This window comes from Arvicanthis niloticus, chromosome 5 (assembly GCF_011762505.2).
Source record: "Arvicanthis niloticus isolate mArvNil1 chromosome 5, mArvNil1.pat.X, whole genome shotgun sequence".
NCBI classification, from domain to species: domain Eukaryota; kingdom Metazoa; phylum Chordata; class Mammalia; order Rodentia; family Muridae; genus Arvicanthis; species Arvicanthis niloticus.
The window spans coordinates 57,323,596-57,338,872 of record NC_047662.1 but is presented as its reverse complement, the minus strand read 5'-3'; the positions used below and the strand labels follow the sequence as shown (position 1 = coordinate 57,338,872).

The window sequence follows — 15,277 nt, the reverse complement described above, 5'->3', positions numbered from 1 at the left end:
ATATAAAATTTCCTTTTTAATACTGAAATACGACAGATTGCTTCTTTTTAATTACCATAGGAAGTGTGGAGGTGAGGAGCTACATTTGAATTTGTCAGTAAATGTGTCTAAAATCAATTAAAAGGAGTACAGCTTTTATGTGGATAATTCTTGATGAGTGTGGATAAGTGATAATTTTCCTCATCGTGTTTTGAAAATATTTCAGCCATAAAGTTGAGAACTGCTTACCATTTGATAGGGCCTGTTTGGAGATAAAACAAATATTGTTATTTCTCTTGTAATTGTCTTACACCTAATAATGTGTAAGCACAACTGCTCATTGCATTTTCAACTTCTCAAAACCAACTTATGTGTGTATCCACAACCATACCACTCTGTGTCTTATATTCATATTTGGCAGGATGTCATTCTTGGCTTCAGTTAACTCTCCAACCAGTACCGTGAACTTTCTTTTTCATTTGCCATTGGCTCAGTCTATACATTTTTCTACTTCTTTGAATCGATCTTTAGTATTTCTTATCACAATACACATTAGCTAAAATCTTTATCATATTAAAACCTTTCACTAACCCTAGAAGTTTTTCCCTTTATTTTTTTCTTTTTTCCCCTAAGAAAGATTCTGGAAGTAATTATTGATTTTGACCATATTAATATCTAAGGCAATATACTTTTCAAGAAAGTGCTCTGTATTTATGTACCATGTATTGAAATTATTCTAAAGATATTTTCAGTGACATCTCAAATGTCTCAAGATATCTATTTTAAATCTCGTCTTTCTAGAAATTTCTTCAGTGTTAGACCTTAGTGAATTAGTTCTGGTTTCTATTATTGAGGTTAGAACAGTATGATCAAAGCAAACTTGAGGAATTAAGGGTTTATTTCTGCTTATGACTCTCAAGTTACACTCTGTCACTGAGGGAATTCAGAGCAGAAACCTGGAGGTAGGAACTGATGCAGAGGACCTGGAGGACCACTGCTTACTGGCTTCTTCCTGATGGCTTGCTCAACCTGCTTTCATAAACCAACCAGAATCACCTGTTCTGGGTGGTATTGCCCACCATGGGCTGTATCTTACAACACTAATAATTAATGAAGAAAATGTCCCACAGGCTTGCTGACAGGCTAAGCTGGTAGGGGATATTTTCCCAAGTGAGGTTCCCTCTTCCCAAATGACTCTAACTTGTGTAAAGTTGAAAAACACTGGTCATCACACTAGGCCATGGCTCATTTTTAAATTCTCACTTTGTTTACTTGATGAATTATTTTTTTGTTTTCTCATTTTTAAAACTACCACCCCTTTGAAGTTGCCCATGTATTCTATTGCCCGTGGACAAATAGTTGCCCATGTATTGATCCTTCGGATTTTATAGTTGTTTTTTTTTCCCTTCACTTTCTCTCTTTACATAGGTTCAAATAATACCTTCTCACTGCCTTTGTTTCCTAATATAGATGTGACTGTAATCTGCAGATCTCTCCACTTGTAAACAGCTTGTTGTAAACATCCACTTCTGTCCAAAACTCCAGTTCCTGTTTCTTTATCTCTCTTAGTGATTGAGTTGTTTACTGACCCTGACATTAATTTTGAAGTCGTCTTATCTAGTCTCTCACATTTGTTTGGTTATAATGCCCTTTGGTTTGACTTCACAGATGTCCCAAATAAGTCTCCTTGTTTTTTCCCACCTCCACTGCCTATGTTGGGTCCTTAGTCCAATGGGCATCGATAGCTACAATTAATATGATTTTTAATATGCCAACTATTTCCTGTGTTTAAAATTTTACCATTTCTCCTACATTTGAGTTTTGACCTTTTCATCTGACTGATTCTGTTTCGTTCTATAACTTGATTTCAATTTTTTTTTCTGCTGTGAAAATCAGGTTCCAAAGTAGACGTCAGGGATAATCACAATTTTAAAAGAAGAAAACACACCTCTGTGATTCCTGCAGCATTATATTGTAGTTTCTTTTGAATTGAAATGTTCCCTCCAGGAGGGATCAGTGAAGCTTGTGATAATCAGAAACACAACAAACTTTTCATGTCTCAGAAGGCTGAAACTTTTGAGATTCTAAAAGAGTGTCCTCAAGTTTAGAAACAGCAAACAACTGGGGGACGAGACCATTGAGCCATGCTGCTGGAGGATTCTCCAGCCTTTAAGCTGCCTGCAAACTGTGTATCAGCTTCCATGGTAACAGCATTGATGAATTTTCACCCTTAAGGAGATAAGCTTTCCAGTGACACCATTGCTTTTAAGATTTTGTTAGTAACCCCTCACTCATACTCCTGTTAGTACACATAACAAATAGCCAATGGTTCACTAGGCTGGATTCTGGAATAACTGATGCTTTGATATGCTGTGAGTTCAATACCTGCAAGTGTAGATATGTGAATGTGCTTCATCACCCCTGGAAATGTCTCACACAGTACTGCTGTGCATTTAAACCCATGCAACTGCACCTCGGGATGTTCTTCCAGTGTTATTTTGTCCAAAGCATTGTCTAATATCCCATGATGACATAGGAATACTATGTCATCTTCTATTTCTTTCCATATCTTTAATATTTACACATCTTAAACACTTTTAACATGATCGTCAGCTTGTCTCCTACACCATACTTGAACTCCCTAAATATTATACACAACTTGTCACATCTCTCACATTGAATGCCATCTGGAATTTGATAATACCTAGATATTAATGTTAATTACATTGAAAGTCAGAGACTACCACTGAGATTTATTATTTAGAAAATGAACTTAGGCCAACATAATCACTCAGGACTATTCTGTAATAGAATGATTGCAATTTCTAATTATTTATGTGAAATAATATGTGTGTTTTTGAAATTTGAAAATATTAAAGCCACTGAAATATATTACGTTAAGCTTTTAGTTCATTTTAAAACTCAAATGTATTGATTAATTGCATATTTTGAGTATTTAAACAGCTATAAAAATAGTATATAGTAAAAATGCATTTCAAATCAGTAAGGAAAGTTGGGCTAATATTAAATAAACACAGAAAAGCAAGTCATAAGCAGGATGGTGCTGAGTGCAGATTGAGAGCAATGCAGCCCTAAATTCTTGCTCAAAGACCAAAAACCATTTATTTTAAATTTGCTTATAAGTAGTCATAGAAAATAAAATCATTAACACTGGTCATTGTATTCATTATTCAGAAGTAAGACTTCACTTATTTAAGGGAAGACAGATATCCCAGGAAACAGCAGCACATCTTCTTCTTGAAGGATTTTCTTGGATTCCAAATTATGTGATCAAGAACACACTCATAGTAACCACAGTGTCAGATATTATTAAATAGCTTTCAATATGTGATTCAATTTAGCCCACTAGTCTCCTGCCTTACTTAAAACCAGTAGGTTCAGTTCAGCAGAGGCATCAATTTAATGTGCTCCCTCTTTGTGATGTCTCTCTGTGTGTTGCTTCATAAAAGGATAGCTTTAAAGTGAAAACAGACAAACTATGAATCTATCACAGTTCAGAAACAAATAGGGGAAATTATGGCAAGATACATAAGAACTGACTATGGGTGTAAACATGTGTAAAACCATCTATTTAGATAACTAAAAACACAAACTGTGTGAACACAACAAAGCAGGTAAGATGAAAACTGACCAAAAATTGCAAATTTAGTTTTGAAGAACTGATGTACATATATACACACATTGTTGAGCCTCTAAAACTCCCTTATAAGCATCATTTACCATAGCCAACCTTTATAAAGAACTAATAAGCTCTTTCGAGTATTGGCTCCAAGATGACCAAAAAAGGAAGAAACAAAGGCTGTGCCAAAAAAGGGTCGCAGCCATATGCAGCCAATTCGCTGCATGAACTGTGCCAGGTACATGCCGAAGGGTAATGCCATTAAGAAGTTTTTCATTCAGAACATTGTAGAATCCACTGCTGTCAGGGACATATCTGAATCGAGCGTCTTAGATGCTTATGTGCTTCCCAAGCTTATGTCAAGCTGCATTACTGCGTGAGCTGTGCCATTCATAGCAAGGTCGTTAGGAATCGATCTCATGAAGCCCAGAAGGACCGAACAACCTCACCACGATTCAGACCTGCTGGTGCTGGACCATGACCTCCACCAAAGCCCAGGTAAAAAGGTGGTTTCTTTCGTAAGGGCGGAAGGAAAGATGCTTTGGAAAAATAAAACGGAAGTTCTACTTTAAAAAATGAACTAATAATGCAAAGATTTCCTGCCAGCCAAAGCATAAATGTGGCTGTCCATTGTTATGAATAAAATATAGAAATATAAACTACAACTACAGTAGGGTAGAAGTAATACTTACTTGCAAAAACTGAGAAAAATCAAATGCAAATGAAATGGAAAAAAGAATTTCTGGTTGGATGGTTGAAATGTCCTTTAAAATATAATTTCAGACTTTTAGTCATAATTTTTGAAACCAAAATATTAAAAGAAAATATACAGGCATAACAGAAAATAAGAAAATATAGTTTTAGTAAACTAGAACAGTGATGAATTCATGTAAGATATAATATTGATGAGATTGTAAAAAAAAAAGAAAGAAAGAAATCAATGAAATTTATAAAATCAAGATTAAGAGAGAAATCCAAGATTTTGAGGTTGTCTGAGTTCAAATCCGAGCATTGCTTCCTTCTTGACATGTGGTGTTATACAAATTAAAACAAACAAATAAAAAACAATGTTTCAACCTTTTCCTTCCTCTCAATGCAGTCATGGTAAAATGAGAAGCTATAATCAGGCTCCAGGAAAACAAAACACAGGTGCAATTTCTTTAAAGTGTCTGGGGAAATAATAAGTACTCTATGTATTAACTAGTATGTTATCAAACAGATACTGATACAATTTGGGATCAAGACTGGTAAATTCATAACCAAAGTAGAACAGCATGATCTGAGTTTCATATGAAATAATATGTTTAACATACTGCAAATATTGCAAATTATCACATTCATTTTAGTTATTCATAAATGTCAAGTTGCCACAATGGTGACAATCACAAATTGAGATAGAGACAGTGGACATATGTAGTAAATATGGATATATGTAGTATATGCTGTGGCTGCCACTAGACCTTCATCCTCCAAAATGCTTGGCTGGGTGGAAAGTGTAAGAAATACCACTCAGTATGGAATGCTCAGTGCACCATTCTCCATGCTTTTCTCTTCTCTTTATATGGAATCTGCTCAAATGCCAGGCTAGTCCCTAGCTATTGAGGGCCTCTTGGCTTTTTTCCTGAGCATAATTGGAACCTGCCAAACCTAACAAAAGTAAAGCCTTGAATTTGTCACAGTGCCACACCTAAGTCCATCTGTGAATCACTAGATGGTTTCAGATCTAAGAGGAAAGCAAAATCCACCAGGTTTTTGGAAGGAAGTAAAGATATGCTCATTTCAAGGGGAATAAACACACGAGGGCTCTATTCAGAAAAATGGCAGACACAAATTATCAAGATTGAAACCATACATTTATGTCTTTGTATGAACCTATATGTTGTCTACTACTTTGTATAAACACTAAAAAAAAACCCATAAAATTTGACTATATGTTAATCATTAAACAATACATTGCAAAATTTAGTAGAACTCTGGACAGCAGAACTATAGATTAACAATTAAAAATGTCTCCTTTAGGAAAAGGGGGCATGGGATAGGGGTTTTCTAAGGGGGGGGGGAAATGGGGAAAGGGAATGGCATCTGAAGTGTAAATGAAAGATCTAATAAAAAAAAAAGAAAAAGAAAAGAAAAAAAAGAAAAAAAAGAAAAAAAATGTCTCCTTTAAAGAAATACCTAGAAATGAAATGTTAGGACTGGGAAAAATTTCCCCAAATCTCCCTGTACTACTGTGTACATTTTTTTTAAAAGTAAAAACAAAGTAAGTAAAATAATTTAATGATTTTGACAACTGAAAACAGCCATTCCTGATTCTTCCTATATATGTTCAGAAAGACCAATTAATAAAAGTAGCAGAAGTTCTGCTTCCCCACCCGGGCCAGATCAGTGGGTCTCATGCCCACCCTCTTCTGCTCTATACACTGTGTGCCTCCCAAAAGGTCAGAAGTAAACAGAGGCACAGGAGACCTGCTCTAACCAGAGACACAAGAGGCAATGTTAATCAGAGACAGTGCTGCTTGCCTCTAAGGTGGCTGGCTCCAGTCAGAGACATTCAGGCCAGTTAACTCCAGAGATAACTAGATGGCCAGAGCCAAGCACAAGATCATAAGTCATAGAACCCAATGCAATTTGGCACCATCAGAACCCAGTTCTTCCACCACAGCAAGACCTGAATAACCTAACACATATGAAAAGCAAGATAATGACTTAAAATCCCATCTCATGAAGATAATAGTTGCCTTTAAGAGAGATAAAAATATCTCCCTTAAAGAAATACAGGAAAACACAGTCCTATGGTAGAATTTTTAAAGAAGAAACAAGTAAATCCCTTAGAGAAATACAGGAAAATGCAATCAAGTAGGTAAAGGAATTAAACATAACAGTCTAAGAACTAAAAATGAAAATAGAAACAATAAATGAAACACAAAGGAAAGCAATGTTGGAGATGGACAACTTAGTAAAGAGATCAGGAGCTGCGATGCCAAGCATCACCCACAGAATATAAGAGACAGAAAATCTTTCCTCTGAATTCCTGGGGCTTCCTTAGTTCACAATCCTTCTGTCCCTAAATATGACACTTACTTGAATCATTGTGTTACATGTGGCACAAGATGAAAGTGTGTTGGGCACCTGATGCCTATGGTCAATGATACTACAGTTAGTGGTCAGATTTCACCTCAGATAGGAGAGATTTATCCTTTAAAAATAAAATAAAAGAAACCATACTCTATATGTAGCAAAATAATAAAATAACATTAAATAACACTATAATACTTGTAGTTTTAAACATAAGAAAAAAGAGCAAGATTTCAGATAACAAAATGCTTCTCCAAAGCTGGGCGGTGGTGGTGCATGCCTTTAATTTCAGCACTTGGGAGGCAGAGGCAGGCGGATTTCTGAGTTCAAGGCCAGCCTGGTCTACAGAGTGAGTTCCAGGACAGCCAAGGCTATACAGAGAAACCCTGTCTCAAAAAAAAAAAAAAAAAAAAAAAAAAAAAAAAAAAAAAAAAAAAAAAAAAAAAAAAAAAAAAAAAAAAAAAAAAAAAGAAAAAAAGAAAAAGAAAAAAAAAGAAAAACAAAATGCTTCTCCAAAATATATTTTTTTTAAATGAATCACTTTTTCTAAGTGGGTCAATGAGACAAATGTATTCAGTATCTAATCATGATTGATTCCTAGCATAGTAATGTTCAAAGGACTTAAAAATTATTTTCAACTAAAAAACAATTCAATTTCTATCCTCGTTCATGACTCTTGTGTTCTTTTGCTTACATTCCATCCTTCCTCGTCTCCTAATATTATTCCTCATTGTCCTTTCTCTAAATGTTGTACAATAACATGCTATTTACATATATACACATATACATGCATATACCATATATAATTATGTCTAATCTTTGCTTTGCCCTAGCTTGTTCAGTTCATGCAAGGGAGCAAAGGGAAAATTAAAGTTCATTGTGTCAGATCTGAAATTCTCTTATATGTGAGGCAGACACACTATGCTGGGCTGTATTCCTGGTATGAAGCTAATATTTTTATTTGAAACAGTCACACAGATTTTACCCACCTGCCCTTGGCTCACTGTCTAGCTCAAACAGGTCTTAAATTTAGAACCCTCCTGATAAACATCCCTAGAAGTTTCTACTCCTTTCTAACCTCTCAGCATTGACATGTAACGACAGAAGGCATGCCTAGCAAGTACCAGCTCCCAGTTCAGTGATGAAGTACTTACTTTGTATACACCAGGCTCTAGCTTAGCAATGCAGTACAAACCCAGCATGCACAAGGACTTAACTCAGTAATGGTATATTTACCTACCATGTATTAGGCCCTAGCTTCATCTCTACTACTAAAAAAAAAATAATAATTGATTAAAATGTATTCTGAAAGTTGTTGAGAGGCAAGATGTCAGAGAGAAAGTTTCTAGACCATAATTATGAGATGAGATGATGTCTGTTATGGACATGATCCCAGACTCTGTAAGCTGACGCTTTTTTAGGTTAGAATAGAACCTGGGATTTGAAAATAGTATTGCTGATTTTGCTGCAAGTATTCTGAAGTCCTGCCTGAAAACACAACCTTTGTGTTTGAAAAGGAGAAACAAGTGCAGATGATCTGAATTATTTTTATTAGTGCTCTTTTATTTTCACCCATTACTGCCAGTATAAAGGTGTCTCATTTTCAAGATATTTTAAATTGTAAGTAATTTTAGTTTTTTTCCACAAACTTTTTGTTAAAGTACCCTGTTGTTAACAGGAAAAATAGTTTCAGGATGATCATGTCTATTCTTCTCTCTATATGATATGAATCTCTGGGTTTGTACTTTTCAGTGGACAGGTGTTCTGGGAAAGGGAGGGAATTATCATTTTCTTATACATAGTAATAATGAGAGAAGTGTTCAAAACATTCTTTGCCACAGTATGCCACGTTCTTTATGGAATATCATGCAATTTCTTACATACTTGGTTAAACTTCCCTGAAAATAGCAGATGATAGCCATTAGAACATTTTGTATTGTTATTAAATGTATTATATTTATTCCTAGTAACTTGCATAGTGTATCAGGGATTTGGCAGTTGTTTTTATCTACTTGGATATATTTTTGCATTTTTATTCTCAGAGGAAGTGTTGAGCCAGATGTGGAACTAAGGAATGCAGGATATTGTTTCTTCTATAAAAGGAGGCAACTTTATTTCTTTATATTCTCCCTCTCTCTTTCCCTCTCCCCCTCTCTCTGTCTATTTCTCTCTCTCTTCATCTCCATCCTAAATTCTTTTTCTACATCTCTTTAAGGAAATAAATAACTGTAGTAAATAACCTACATTTGTTAATTTATTATAATTTTTCTTCTGTTTCTTCTCCTATTTTAGCTCTTACATAAAACCATTTAGCAAGTGGGTAAAATAAAATAGGAAGACTTATTTCACTATTACTTTCATTTAACAACTAGAGAATGGAAAAGAAGATTGTAGTATTGAGAAGTAATTCAAAATGTGAAATGAGGTTATGTGTCTTTGACATATTTCAGCCTCACAGATCAATTCTGATGAGACCCAGTTCTCTGGAGAGCCTTTATTCAGAGAGTTCTATGTTTTGTTATTCTATTTAATAGAACTTATAAAGCCATTTGCAATGTAGCCTGAACCTACTTCTCTCAAAAAGATCATTAGTAGTTAGAATTAGAAATTATTACAAAAGAAGCAGAACTCTTGCCTGGTATGTTCGTAACCCATGGTTGTATTCACCATGAAACAAAGTGTCTATCCATATTAGGGAGTATTCTTGACATACATAGTTCAAAGGAGTTGTCCCTGGGTCATCAAGGAACATAACACTTGACTATGAAATAGGCAAGAAAATAACTAATGGACTTATACCTGTATCAGTTACCTTTCTGTTGCTGTGATAAAATTTCATGACCAAAAGAAACTTACAGAAATGAGATTTTATTTTGGGGTTATGGTATCAAGAGTAAGAGTCTATTGTGGCACAGAGGCATGGTTGCAAGCTTTAGCAATGACAGCAGGAGCAAAAAGCCGAGTCCTTCCATGATTAACCATAAAAGAGTGAACTAATGTCCTATCCCAATGGCATACTTTCCCCAAGCCTTCCCAAAGAACACCACCATGTGGAGACCAAGTGCTCAAATGCCTGAGACTATGGCAGACATTTTAAATTAAAAGCATCATAATATCACAAGATACATAGAAAGAGTTTGTATGATTCTCTAGATAATTTTTTGAAGAAAAGGAAAATAAGTGTCTTGAAATTGGCTATTTTTCCTAGCATACGCTGAGAGAAATGAAAGGTTTGTGGTCAGCTCCTTGCCATTCTCTACATTCTTGCTTGAGAACTACTGGTTTAGGAAATAGATGGCCACATTTGTATCAGCCACGTGACCAAAGTTTATGAAATACCAAAAAATTCACCTTTTACATTAGATTTTTTTAGAAGCATATATTTCCAATTTTCCTCAATGGTATGGCCAATGACAATAACTGGTTCTTTTATTTCAATCTTAACTATCTTAACTATGAATATTAATCCTCAGATAATGCATTATATTACACAGCTGAAAAAGGGTTTGTGAGATCACAGAGTTTACAAGGGCCTCCCTATAGGTAGATAATTGATAGTAATGCAAAATGACTCACTGGGGGTGCCTTGCTAAGATGCTAACAAACCCAGGACCCCAGTTAAAGACTCAGTTGGGTCTTTGTCTGTTCTGGAGATAAGTATACAGGTTTCATTTGCTTGATATGGATCTAATAAGCCCATGATGATAGGTTCATGAGTGGTATGTTTTTGAAGGCATTAGTAAGTCAATGTGGGAGTATTTTTTAGCACAAAGAGTCAACTGGGTTCTGTATTTGTCCTAACAATGGAGTCAAGTGTTGCTTTGTAAGATGGCAAAGCATAATATACAAGATGGAGTAACTTATAGCAGTGCAGTGACATAAAGCAGGGCACAGCCTGATCTCTACGGCGAGCTCGGAGGCAACACACCAACAATTCCAAAGCAGTCAGGATTGTGCTAAGTAGTGATTTCAAATTAATTTATCTCAGATACCTGATTATATATAATGACAAGAAAATGTGTGTCAATAGTAAGACACACAATATATACTATATGTAATATGACAAAAAAAAAAAAGAAGCGAAGCAATTCTTTGTAAGAATTAAGGCACAAATGGTTTCATCGTGTTATTTTAGAATAAACTATTAAATCTGAGGTGATGTGATGCATATTTCAAATTCAGAGTTTGAATTACTTTCTGGATCTATTTTATAACACTCATCTTTTTTTTTTTTTGCACATCTCTTTCCTATATGAGGTCTATTTAAAGTGTTTGGAGTTCTTAACAAACTGAGCCCTCATTAGAAATTATGCTGAGTTAATTATACAAATTATGAAGGTCAGTAGGTCTAGACTGCACTAGAACAGAGCAAAGAACAATGTTCTCACATGTGAGTAGAGTCATTTGCAATCTTTTGCTGTAATAATTACTATTTTGGAAGGGTTGAGTTTCCCATTATTGAATCAAGCCTTAAGCATTTTTTTATTCTCTGTTAATAAATTTTAGCTCTACCTATTGAGAATTAAGCTATGTGGCCTTGGGGGAAATGTGATCTTAAAATATAATGTTTCAAGTTGCTTTAGTAATTTTGTAGAATCTTCTTTCTCTTACCTTAAATTCACAAAGAGTTGTGTTCTTGTCCTACAAATATTGATATACATATATATTTAAATATACGTGTGCATATGCAAGTATATATATGTATGTTGTATTATATATAATATGCTATATATTATATCATTATTATGTATCATGTATCATATATCATGTATCTTGTATCATCTATCATATATTATATATAATAAATATTATATATCATATATTATATATAATATATCATATATCACATATTATAAATATTACATAATATGTAACAAGAAATCTTGTTTGAGATCCTAAGATTTGAGATTAAACCCCAATGAGCATGTATTTATTAGGACCACTTAGGCAACTCATTTTACCTCTTCAAGCTTTAGAATCCTTAAAAATATAAAGAATCCCAAAAACATATAAAGAATCCAAATAAGTACTATGTGAATAATTGAGGTTACTAGTAGGAATTTTTATGAAAGTGCTTTATGAATTATAAAACACCATTCAAGTATGTAAGATATGTGATTTATCTACTTATTATAAGATAGTTTCTTAAAGGCCATACATTCTGCCAAGAGCCTTGATGTATGATGATGTTTCTGATATTAACTTAATTCCTTCAGACAGTTGAGTTTAAACGAAAATTTCAACTCCAACCTCCTTTGGGAAATAGAAATTTCTAGAAAAGAACCTCAAATAGTCTAGGCTCTGGCATTTACTTATTTCATATTCATTTGATATGTTTGTGTGTGTGTGTGTGTGTGTGTGTGTGTGTGTGTGTGAGAGAGAGAGAGAGAGAGAGAGAGAGAGAGAGCCTTCTTGAATGTTTTCCTTTTGTTTGAGAACTGATAACTCAGATATAAGCACTTCTCTATCTTTCTCTACTATTATATCTTGGTAGAGTGGGGTTGGAGGCAAGTGGCACATGTGTGTAAGTGGTGGCAGGACAGTATATCACTCACTTTTCCCATTGCTCGGACAAACTGTCTTTCAAAAAGCCACTCAAAAAAGAAAAATTAATTTTGGCTCACAGTTCAAGGGGACACTCTCTCAAGTCAAGAGAGTCATGAGGCAGGAACTTTGGGAATTTGGTCACCTTGAATCCACAGTTAGGATTTAATAAACAGAGATATTTATTCTCATTTTTTCTGATCCCAACCCATGAAATGACACTGCCCACATTTAAGGTGCTTCTTCTCATTTGAATTTACCTAATGTAGAAAATGCTTTAAAACATGAGCATGGGCAATTCTAAATTTTATCAATGTAATAATAGAAACAAATTAACCACAAAACAGCACGAACTAGTTTCATTGATACTATCAAATACACAAGAAAGAGTAAGGCATAAGATTTCTATTTTGAAAGTGATATATGGGGGAAATGTTTAGAATTAAATGACATCAACACAGCCCCTAAATTAATTGCCATCTATTCAGCATATTTTTGGATAATTGGCAAGATGTTATGAATAAAATCTTGAAGAAACAATGTACTTATGAAATATGTATTTATTTTTGTATGTGTAGAAATAATAACATAATTATATAATTGTATGTATGTGTAGCATATATATGTCCGATTACCACAGAAGTCAGAAAATCCTAGGTACCTGGATTCACAGACAGTGTGAGCTGCCTTGGATGTACTGGGCACTTTACCTGGGCCCTCAGCGAGAGGGGTAAATGCTCTTAACTACTGAGTCATCTTTCTCATCCCCACAAAGAATATTTTAAGAGGCAAGTAAGAATCCTGCTCCCTCTGCCCTCCAAGGCTAAACAAATGGAAGACATAAGATGCAAAAGGAAACCTTGCTGACTTTTGATCACTCAACTAGTCACCTTGTTTACCCCTCTGCAACTCTTAGATTTTATTCCATGTTGCTCTATTATTAAAGGGAAGTGGAGATAAAGTTTCAACCCTTTGAGGTTAGACATCTGTTAGCTTATGCATTTTTATACTCAAATAATAAGTCTTTGACTATTCCAGGAACTTTAGTCTAGGTAACCTATAATAAACAGAATTTTCCATCTTACAGATTGAAACCTATTCTGCTTTCTATCGCTGTAGAAAAAAAAAAAACTGAAATAAACTGTTGAGGAAAGGGTCTATTTTATCTTACAATTATTAGTCCAATGTGAAGCAAAGTCAGAGCAAGAATTCAGGAACCTGCAGGCAGGAACTGAAATGGAGGCCACATGAATTAAAACTATTTACTGGCCTGCTCCCCAATGGTTTGCTCACCTTGCATTCTTATACAATCCAGGACCACCTGCCCAGTGGTAACATCACCTAATGTGTGCTGGGCCCCTCTCTCACCAATCACCAATAAGGAAAATGTCACAATGATTTGCCTTCAGACAAATATGATGTAGACAAGTTCTTGATTAATATTCCTTCTTCCTATGTGACTCGAACTTGTACACAGTCCAAAAATTAAGGATCGGGGTGCTTAATTTTTTAAGCACCATCTTGCTGTCCTCACATGAAGAAATGGACAATCAAAGATATAAAGCATGAATACTGTGTGTCATGTGCAGAATGAAAGGGCAACATGTGAGGAGGCAGTTCCCTGAAGTATGCACATGCTCTATGCCAAGACATCACTTAGAAGGTCATTCATATTCACTCATTATGACAAACTAACTTCCTAGTGGCATCACTTTCTTATTCCATCATGTAGTATTCAAGTTTCCACTGATAAATGGAAGTACACTGACATTCAAGACACAGGCAAGAGGACTCTCAACTATGATTTTCCCAGTTCAGTACAAATCTAAAACCAGGGTATTGGTGCAGTTATCGATACTACCCTTTTTTCTCTCTATAAAACTAACCTAGCTTTTACCTTAAGAGAAAGTCAATCTGAACAGAAATTCTACTATAGATGAAAACTAAAAATAGGAAAGCAAGGACCTAGAGCTATGAGAATAGCTCAGTGTGAGAACACAACCTTGAGACTCCATAAAGAAGCACCTCCACTCAGCACTGGGAGAGTAGAGGCAGGCAGAGCCCTGAGCTCTGATCAATCGGTTTTGCTTTATCACCACGCTTCAGGTTCAATGGGCTATCCTGTCTCAAAAAATATGGTAGAGAAAGAGAGAAGACAGCAACATTGACTTCTTTTCCCAAATACATATATAGACACTGGGAGTGGCCTGGGGTGGGGAGAAAAACAGGCAAGGGACTTCAGAATGATTTTTCAGATCTTTTCTAGACTCGGGAGTCAAATGTGTTGATTCCTTTTTTGTATTTGATGTTTGACTGTTTGGTTTTGTGCTTACTTTTTTTGTGTTTTGTTTTGTTACTCTCATTTCCTAGGCAATGTAATGCAAATATGATTCTAAAGCATGAATACAAGTTCAGGATTACCTCCTCCAATCAATCTCTCTCTCTCTCTGTCTCTGTCTCTCTCTCTCTCTCTCTCTCTCTCTCTCTCTCTCTCTCTCTGTCTGTCTGTCTCCTGTCTCTCATACATACACACACAAACACACAATTCTGACCATCTCCAATCCAATATTACCAACCTGCCTTCAGTGCCTTCAGCTTACCTCTTAATGTGTACTATTCTTTGACAACATCAAAAACCATGTTCGTGATTTATTTTTAGTCTTTAAAATAATAAAATTCAGAATCATAATTTTTCACTGTATGGGAATCGCTCATTAATGAAAGAATCAAATTTCAATGAATGATTAGTTTCTCTGGAATATGTTGTCTACAAAATATTTGCTGCCTGCTGTTTGTCCTAGGGTGCCAGAAGAATATCACAGTATTAATGGATGATCATATGCTACTGAAAAGAATTGGGACTCTATGTGTTTTCAGAATATCTAGTCTGAAAGAAATGAGCTTAAAGATTGTCCTTGGTAGGAGACCCTCTGACACGTGGTCCTAGTGTGAATAAGGCCCTGTTGTTTATTTTGTTTGTTTGCAATGCATCGTGTGCTATGCAATCTGTCAGGCATCTGCTCTGTGCAGGCTTTGTTG

General features: G+C 35.1%; 1 pseudogene; it reads left to right on the top strand.

Annotated features, from left to right (window-relative positions):
- Positions 1-3,773: 3,773 nt before the first annotated feature.
- LOC117708725 (small ribosomal subunit protein eS26 pseudogene) lies at positions 3,774-4,121 on the top strand (annotated as a pseudogene).
- Positions 4,122-15,277: the final 11,156 nt, after the last annotated feature.